This window comes from Bubalus kerabau, chromosome 3 (assembly GCF_029407905.1).
Source record: "Bubalus kerabau isolate K-KA32 ecotype Philippines breed swamp buffalo chromosome 3, PCC_UOA_SB_1v2, whole genome shotgun sequence".
NCBI classification, from domain to species: domain Eukaryota; kingdom Metazoa; phylum Chordata; class Mammalia; order Artiodactyla; family Bovidae; genus Bubalus; species Bubalus kerabau.
The window spans coordinates 149,032,702-149,041,954 of NC_073626.1; the positions used below are offsets into that span (position 1 = coordinate 149,032,702).

Here is a 9,253-nt window from a genome sequence, read left to right on the forward strand (position 1 = left end):
CCTACCTGCCCCTCCATTAGCACACCTCCTTTCACCAAGTTACAGGAGTGATTCTTACTCCTCCTTTGAGGCTCAGTTCCCATTTTATCTCTTCTTGAAAGCCCCTTTCCTAACACTCTTTATGTGGTTTCCCTATACCCTGGGCCTCTCTCTATCATAACACTTATCTCTCAACAGGGTAGTTTTTGCTCTGCTTTGCTGTCTCCCATGCTAGATGGTGAGCACTTTGAGGGCAAGGAAGAAATCTGATCTATGTTGACATTCCTAGCACCTCTCAAAATGTGTATGTGAGTGTGTGATAAAAATATATAGCACAGAATTTACCCTTTTCACAAAATTTTAAATCTATAGTACAGAACGGTTAAACATATGTACCTCATGGTATGGCAGTTTGCTAGAATTTTTTCATCCTGTGTGACTAAACCAGCAGTTTCTGAATAAATAAATAAGTGCCTATTTGATTATTTTTACCATCTTAAGTCTCAACTAGATTTCAAAATATTATTAAATTTCCTCCTTCATACATTACAAGGATCTTTTCTTTCCTTGTGAGTTTCTAGATTACTTACTTTGTTCCTTTGTGTCCTATCTTGCCCTGTTTCGTTGCGTTTTTTAATTCACTGTGTATCTTGGTGTTTACTTTTTCATATTCTCCAGGGCTCCTTTCCCTGTGTTTGTGTGGCCACAGCTGCCTTACTATGGGCCACAGTGTCTTTCACAGTGACCACTATCTAGAAGGTACTTAGTGAATATCTGGTACTTTCCTTCAAAGATTTCAATAGATTTTTAACAATGATATTTTTGAGTATAGGATGAGGGAGATGAAAGATTTAACTTCCATTTTATAGCTAACAGATGATCCTTTCTCTGAAATTTCATGTTAAGCCTTGGATAAACGCGCACTTCTTTTTTCCAAATGATATACCTACCATCTGACACTTTTCGACGTTCCTGATGGTCATTTTTGGTGGGTAAGGTGGTCTTTACATCTTCTTGGTTTAAGTCAGTTTCTAAAAGTAGGGAAATTAAGTATTAAATTAATTGAAAAGATTAAACAAATCTCATACATGAATTATCTCATTGATATGATAATAAGCAGAAATTTCCACAATCTGCCAAGTTCTGATTATTTTCAATGCTCTAATCTTGGAATCTTTGGAACGGTGTTTTGGGCAAGGTACAAGGGTCCAATGGTGACAGAGTCATGATCAAATGAGTGAACACACATACATATATGTGTGTGTGTGTGTGTGTGTGTGTGTGTGTATGGGGCTTCCCTGTTGGCTCAGATGGTAAAGAATCTGCCTACAATGCAGGAGACCCAGGGACCCAGGTTAGAAGATCCCCTAGAGAAAGGGAATGGTTACCCACTCCAGCATTCTTGCCTGGAGAATTCCATTCTTGCCAGAGAAGTCTGGCGGGCTACAGTTCATGGGGTTGCAAAGAGTCAGACATGACTGAATGACTAATACATGTATGTATATGACTTAACTTTTGTTAATAAAAATATAGCATAAAATCAGGTCATTTTCTTTCAGAAAACCTTCTACAATGCAAGGGTTATGAGAAATTTAGGACTAACAATCAGTCAATGGAGTCAAGTTTAGAATGACTGCCTTATCAGTCAATATCATAAGAGGAGTTTGCAACTCTTGCCTGCCAGGCCAGAAAAGAAGGCCTTACATTCTGAGCATACAAAAGTTCAAGGTAAATGCAACTCCTCATTGGACGTCTGTACCCACTCCCACCTGCATGCTGTCTTAAGGCTTTGTTTGGTCTGGCCCACTCCTGGCAACTTGACCACCAGCCAGAACTGGGTCTCAAGTCTCAAAAGCTACCCTCTGCGCATAGCCTCGTTTCCTTGTGGTCTCTCTGCACTTCCCTGCACTGCTGGTACTTCGACCTCATTAAACCTTCTTGGGTATGACCAAGGGCACTCTTTGGTACCCTGCCAGCTTCTCTTTACTAGTTAATCAATTCTGAGGGGCAGCAACTTCTTAAATTGGTTGAAATCTGTATCACTCCGATTGTTAAATGTTTTCAATATTATCCTACCCCTGCCTAGATTTTCTAAATTTTATTTCTATTTATCCTCCCTTCTTTATCCAATAGAGACCCCCTGTAGTCCATTACTTCATCAGCTTTCTTTCAATTACCCTCATCTCCACTGCCTCACTTGCTTCCAACCCAAATGCCAAGCAGAGTAACAAAAGTGCACTCATTTTTCTGTTCCCATGTTCAATACCAATGACCAAATCACCTGAGCACCCATTTAGGGTGCCAGTAAAACAAGACACACACATACAAAAAAAAAAATAGGAGAAACATAAAAACTTTGGGAAGATAATTTGATATTCCACATAAAGTCATCATGGAAATACTCAGAATTTTGTTGGAATACTGTATAGTGTCATCTTTATTCCAAATGTTATTTGTATTCTAAGTGGAGGGGTGGCAGCACTCTCTGATATTTCAGAACTTACTGCAAATCATACATTTGGAATTCCTTTCCTGCATCCAGGCAGCTGAGCACTATTACAAGCAATCACACAAATGTACACTGGAGTTATTACAAATGTCACTGTCTTTAAATTCCACTGAGACCTTAGATCTGAAAGAAAATTATGACTTTTTCCATTGTCCTTCTTTCCTTTCCTCTTAACAAATTATTTCAAATCTTCACCTCTTTCCTTACAACCCTAGCTTCCCCCTAGACTTAGAACACTGGTACCTAGCCTTACTGCCATTTTTGTTCTGAATCCCTCCCCGCCCACAAAATTCCCTGCATCCTATCCATTACCTCTCCTTTCTCTGAGGTCTCAGCAGAAGAGATGCTTCCTGTTGGTATCTGATCCCTGTGCTCTGAAGCTTGTTTTCTATTGCTATCTTGAGGATCTTTCTCCTCACATTCCTCCTTCTCCAATGGTAGTTGAATGTTAACACCCATCCATCCAGATATCTCTCTCTCTGACACATATTTTTGAATGTGTCAAACATACCCGCAGAATGAAATTTAAAAGGCATGAGAGACCAAGCAGTGAAGAAGTCTCCCTTCCTCAAACAGTCAGGTCCTTCCCCACAGGGTCACCATGGTTATCAACTTCTAAAAGACTACCAGTTAGTTACTGATGACTCTGTAGCCTCATCTCCAGCCCAGGTCTCTCTCCTGGCCTCCAGAGACCATGTGTCCCTTACCCACTGGACACAGATGCCTCTGGAAAACCTGCTCCTTCTTCTATAGCCCTTACCTTGACCACAGCTTCCTAATAATTTTCATTATTTAGCACATATAAAAAATGACCAAGACAATAGAGGCAACCAGCCTGGGGACTCCAGTTGCTCCAGATTCAGTCTCTGGAGCTAAAAAGATCACTAGCTCCATGTCCCAACCCATGTGTGGCTGATGGTTTGGGAAGTTCTGTCTTAAGGAATGTCTCCACCATATGTCGAGATGCCAAACATGTTGGGGCATTCTTCATCCGATCCCAAGCTCTCTCTTAGCCTATATCTCAGATGATCAAGTTCTGTTAACTTTATATCTTCAAATCTAGCCTCTTCTCTACATTTCATGGCCACTTCTTGGTTGGGGCCCTCATAATTACTCTACCTGCCAAAAAAGCCCCCAAACTGGTCTTACTACTACTTCCGCTCTCTCCCATCCAATACATTCTTCCTATTATGAACACAGTGATCATTTCAAAATTTAAATTTGCTCCTGTGCCTCCCCTACCTAAAGTCCTTCACTGGTTTTAACAAGATTAGGTAACCTTTCCACTTTCTGACACTTTTCACCTCAAATTTTATTTTACAGATAAAATGAATTGGCAGTTCTCAGAAATTTTTGCCTTATATTTCTGCCTTTGTATATGCCTGTTGCTCTCTCTGAATGGACCAACCCTCCCATTTACCCCCATCTTAGCTAACACCTTCTTTTTTCTCATGACTTTGTTTAGATGCCACCTTGTCCAGAAAGACCTTCCATCCTGTCCTCACGGGGGCCCTTTTCTGTTCTCAGCACACACGTCCTCAGGCCCACAGCACTCAGTACCCTGGCTCCACAGCAAGTCTGTAGTTTCTGGGGCTCGGTCCTCCCCGCCGACACTGGTTTCAATTTTGCCTCTCCATTCCACAAAACTATTGGGCTCTCATCAAAGTTACGAATGTCCTCGGTGTCCTACATCCATTGGGAACTTTACAGGTCTCATTTTATTTGATCCCCTGGTAACATCCCACAGTGCAGACCAGCCTTCATTCCCAAAACAATGCCTTTTGGTCTTCCATGGCATCAGATTCCAGGGCATGTCCCGCTCTCTGATCACCCCATTTACAGTCAGTCCTCTGTCAGCTGTTCTACTGACTCATTAAAGGCTAAGTTCCTCCAGGCCTTCTCTCTCTCTCCAATCTCCATCATGCTTATGGCCTCACTTCTATTGAATTGGCCAAAAAGTTGGTTCGAGTTTAAAGTCTTACAAAAACTCGACCGAACTTTCTGGCCAACCCAATATATATAAAGTCAGCAACTCCCAGTTTGATAAATGTAGTTCAGATCCTGATGGGAGGAGGCAATGGCACCCCACTCCAGTACTCTTGCCTGGAAAATCCCATGGATGGAGGAGCCTGGTAGGCTGCAGTCCATGAGGTCGCTAAGAGTCAGACACGACTGAGCAACTTCACTTTCACTTTTCACTTTCATGCGTTGGAGAAGGAAATGGCAACCCACTCCAGTATTCTTGCCTGGAGAATCCCAGGGACATGGGAGCCTGGTGGGCTGCCGTCTATGGGGTCACACAGAGTTGGACATGACTGAAGCGACTTAGCAGTAGCAGCAGATCCTGATGAGCTCCAGAGAGTATGTGGTTCTCTTATCTGTTGTATCTACTTGAGATACCTCCACAGGTATTTCAGAATCAAAATGTAAGCAACTAATACAAAAATTAAAATAAAAAACAAAATGTAAGCAACTAAACTTATTCCTCCTGTACCCTGGCACCACACATCCTCTCCCACCTAACACACACACACACACACACACAAATACACACAGGCACACACACACTCTCTCTTTCTCAAATAATGTTCCTCTCCCATTTTTTCTCACATATTGATAAACCCACCCAGTTACTTAACCAAAAGAAGTCAGAGTCTTCTGAGATTCCCCAGAGCCAATCCATAGTCAAGTCTTGATAATTCTACCTCCTAAATGTCTTTCAAAATTCTACAGCCTTCAGCCTTAGCTGTAATCGTCTCTTCCTTGTGTCACTCTGCTACCCTCCTGATACCAGTCTTCTGCAAACAGTCTCGCCTTGGTTCCAATCTGTTTTCCAAACTGATCACAACCTGATTGGGTCATTCTTTGTCCCGAAGCCTCTGCAACTCTCATCTACCCTTCTCCACTCGCTCTCTCAGCTTCGTCTCGTTAGGCTTTGGCCACACAAGGTATTTTTTGCAGTTTTTCCAACACGTTGATGTATGCTTTCCTGTGTCAGCTTCTTTGATCACATCCCCAGGCAAATGCCTTCACAGCACACTGTACTTCTCATTCTGAGATTCACTACAGCTATAGCCCTTGGTATAATTTATGATCCCTGATGAACTGTAGGTTTCAAAAGGCAAGAATGGGTCTATCTTATCCACCCCCACATTTCTAACTCCTAGCACTGGCTGATGGTCAACACTCCATCAACAATGGTAGAAGGAAGGGATGTTGAGCCCTCAAAAGACACTTGATGAAAGCTCTTTCTTTGAGTGAATTTATTTATTTATTTTTGTATTTGCATATTTCAGATGAGGTTTTCTGTAAGGAAAGAAAGCTGAGAACACTTCCTTGTGAGTTCACAATTAGAGAAAATATCAATAAGAAGACTTAGCTTATTGCAAGTTATTTTTTAAAGTTACCTAAAGGTAATTGTTAAATATTGTGAGTTTCACAAATATACAAAAAGATATGTTGAATTCCTGATCCCTGGTATCAGTAAATGTGACCTTCCTTGGAAATACAGTTTTAGCAGATATAATCAAGTTAAGATGGGGTCAAATTGGATTAAGGTGGGCTCCCAAGGCAATGCTGGGAGGAAGGCAGGAGGAGAAGGGAGTGACAGAGGATGAGATGGTGGGATGGCATCACTGACTCAATTGACATGAATTTGCACAAACTCCTGGAGATGGTGAAGGACAGGGAAGCCTGGCATGCTGCAATTCATGGGATCTCAGAGTCTGACACGACTGACGGACTGAACAACAACCAAGTCAATGACTGGTGTTCTTCCTGAGAGAGATCTGGAAACAGGTACACACAGAGGGAAGACAGACTTGTGAAGACAATGGCTGAGACTGGTATGAAGCAGCTACAAGCCAAGAATGCCAATCATCACCACCAGAAGGTAAAAGAGGCATGGAAGAATTCTTTCCCAGAGCCTTCAGAGAGAGAGTGTGGCTTTGCTGACACCTTGATTTAGGTCTCCTGGTCTCCAGGACTGAGAGAGAATAAAGTTCTGTTGTTTTAAGCCACCTATGTGTGGTACTTTGTTACGGCAGCTCTAGGAAACTAATACATATGGTTAGAATCCGCCTGCCAACATAGGAGACTTGGGTTTGGTCCCTGGGTTGGGAAGACCCCCTGGAGAAGGAAATGGCAACCCACTCTGGTATTCTTGCCTGTAAGATTCCATAGACAGAGGGGCCTGGTGGGCTATAGTCCATGGGGTCACATGGACATGACTTCGTGACTGAAGAGCAACAACAATACGCAAAGTTTTTAAGAGAATAGGGAATAGTGGCATTAAGATGTGATTTCTTGGACTTCCTTGGTGGCACAGTGGATAAGAATCTGCCTGCCAATGCAAGGGACATGGGTTTGATCCTTGGTCCAGGAAGATTGCACATGCCGTGGGCAACTAAGGCCGTGCATCGTAACTACTGAGCTTATGTGCCACAATTACTGAAGCCTGCAAGCCTAGAGCCTGTGCTGCGCAACAAGAGAAGCCACTGCAATGAGAAGCCTACAGACCGCATCTAGAGAGTGGCCCACACACAGCACAAAGACCCAGCCTAGCCAAAAATAAACAAGCAAAAGAAGAAAATTTTTAAAGGTGTGATTTCTTTAGCAATTTATCAGATACTTTATTTCAAAGGATACACTATACCTATAGTTTATTTTGTCAATAATTTACCTGAAAAGTGATGAAATAGTGATTTTGTTTTAACACATATTTTAATACTATTTTAATAGCAGCCCTATAAAATATCATATCTAATAGATTACCTGATTGATATGGCTGAAAATTTGCCAACTCTCCAAGTGCAACAAGTTGCTCCTGTGGAAAAATTTTGCAAAAAAATTTTGTAATCAGAGAATTAAATGACCACATTAGTAACCTAATCATTCTTTACTAGAAACGTACTTTGATTCTGGATATTTAAGTAACCAACTACTATCTTTAACATACTAGAAATTACACAATCAAATAAGTAGTGATCTTCTGCTGATTTCTCCAAATTTTATGGCCTTCTATTGTTCCTAGGAATAAGATGCAAATTGAAACCACAGTAAAACAGTGTATGCCTTGATCTAGGGGAATCCATTTAAGGCCATTATTAAAGTCAGTTTCCTTGTGGCTATTCTGACATTACCTGAATTAGATCATTTGCCATTCTGGTCATTACTTGTTGACTTATTTCTGTATTTTTGAGATCTGTAAGAACCACCCAAGTTCCATTCTCAAATTTCACAGGCATAGAAAAGACAATCCCTTTAGGAATACCAAACTGGCCTGCAGGGAATAAACACAAAGCAAAGCAAGACAAAAGCACTCAGATAAATAAAGCTTCCTGGTGACACTGTAGAGAAGGACAGACATGGTTTTAAATGACATGGTTTTTAATGATAATAGTGGACCTAAACTTTTGCTGTTTCCTCTTTATCCCTTTCATCCCTGCTGGGTTCACATGGCCTGCCCCTGCCTCGAGGACTAATGCAGTCCTTCTCTCCCACCTTGTCTGGATTCCTTTTGTCTTCTTCCTTAGTTTTTCCTTGGGCCTCTAGGTAGCCCCTGAGCCCTAGACACTTGTCCAATCTGGCCTTAGCTCTTTCAACCTATGACTGCAATCACAGAGCCAAGGAGCGAGCACTGGGAAGGAGAGCTGGTGATTTTCTCACAATTCCAGTTCCCAGTTTAAATGTGCTCCAAATAAAAAGGTTGATAATGTTTATTACTAACTGAGCAACCTTCAGATAAAATGCCTCCTGTTTTCATGCCTCAATCAAGTAGGAAAATTATTCACACCATTCTAGTCATCAAAAATGTTGTCACTATGTAGAACAGTGTGGAGGTTCCTTAAAAAACTAAAGTTACCATATGATCCTGTAATCCCACTCCTGGGCATGTTTGTGGAGAAAACTCTAATTTGAAAAGATATATGCATTCCAAAATTCATAGTACTAGTTACAATAGCCAAGATGTAAAAGTAACCTAAACATCCATTGATAGATGACTGGATAAAGAAGATGTGTTAACATGTTATAATGAAATACTACTCACCTATAAAAAAGAATGAAATAATTCCATTTGCAGTAATATGGATGGACCTAGAGATCATCATACTAAGTACGACAAAGATAAATACCATATGATATCACTTACATGTGAAATATTAAAAAAAATGGATACAAATGAACTTATTTACAAAACAGAAGTAGACCCACAAACATAGAAAACAACTCATGGTTACCAAAGAGAAAGAGGGGAGGGATAAATTAGAAGGATGGGATTGACATATACACATTGTGCTGTGCTGTGCTTAGTCATGTCCAACTCTTTGCGACCCCATGGACTATAGCCCACCAGGCTCCTCTGTCCATGGGGATTCTCCAGGCAAGAATACTGCAGTGGGTTGCCATCCCCTCCTCCAGGGGATCTTCCCAATCCAGGGATTGAATCTAGGTCTCCCGCATTGCAGGTGGATTCTTTACTGTCTGAGCCACCAGGGAAGCCCAAGAATACTGCAGTGGGAGCTTATATATGTGGTACCGTCTCAGGGACACAATGATCACTTGCTTCTCACCTCACTTGCCCTCAGCATTGAGCACTTATTGATGAATTCCTATAGAGATTAACTAAATTTTTGGCTAAATTTCCACACTAAATGTGGAATCTTAGTTCCCTGACCAGGGTTCAAACCCATGCCCCCTGCAATGGAAGCACGGAGTACTAACCACTTTCCTAATTACACCAGGGACTTCCTAATTAAACTTTTC

General features: G+C 41.4%; 1 protein-coding gene across 1 annotated transcript in view; it reads left to right on the forward strand.

Moving 5' to 3' along the window:
- The window catches only part of FASTKD2 (FAST kinase domains 2), a 69,614-nt gene that overhangs the window by 22,351 nt on the left and 38,010 nt on the right, over nucleotides 1-9,253 (forward strand).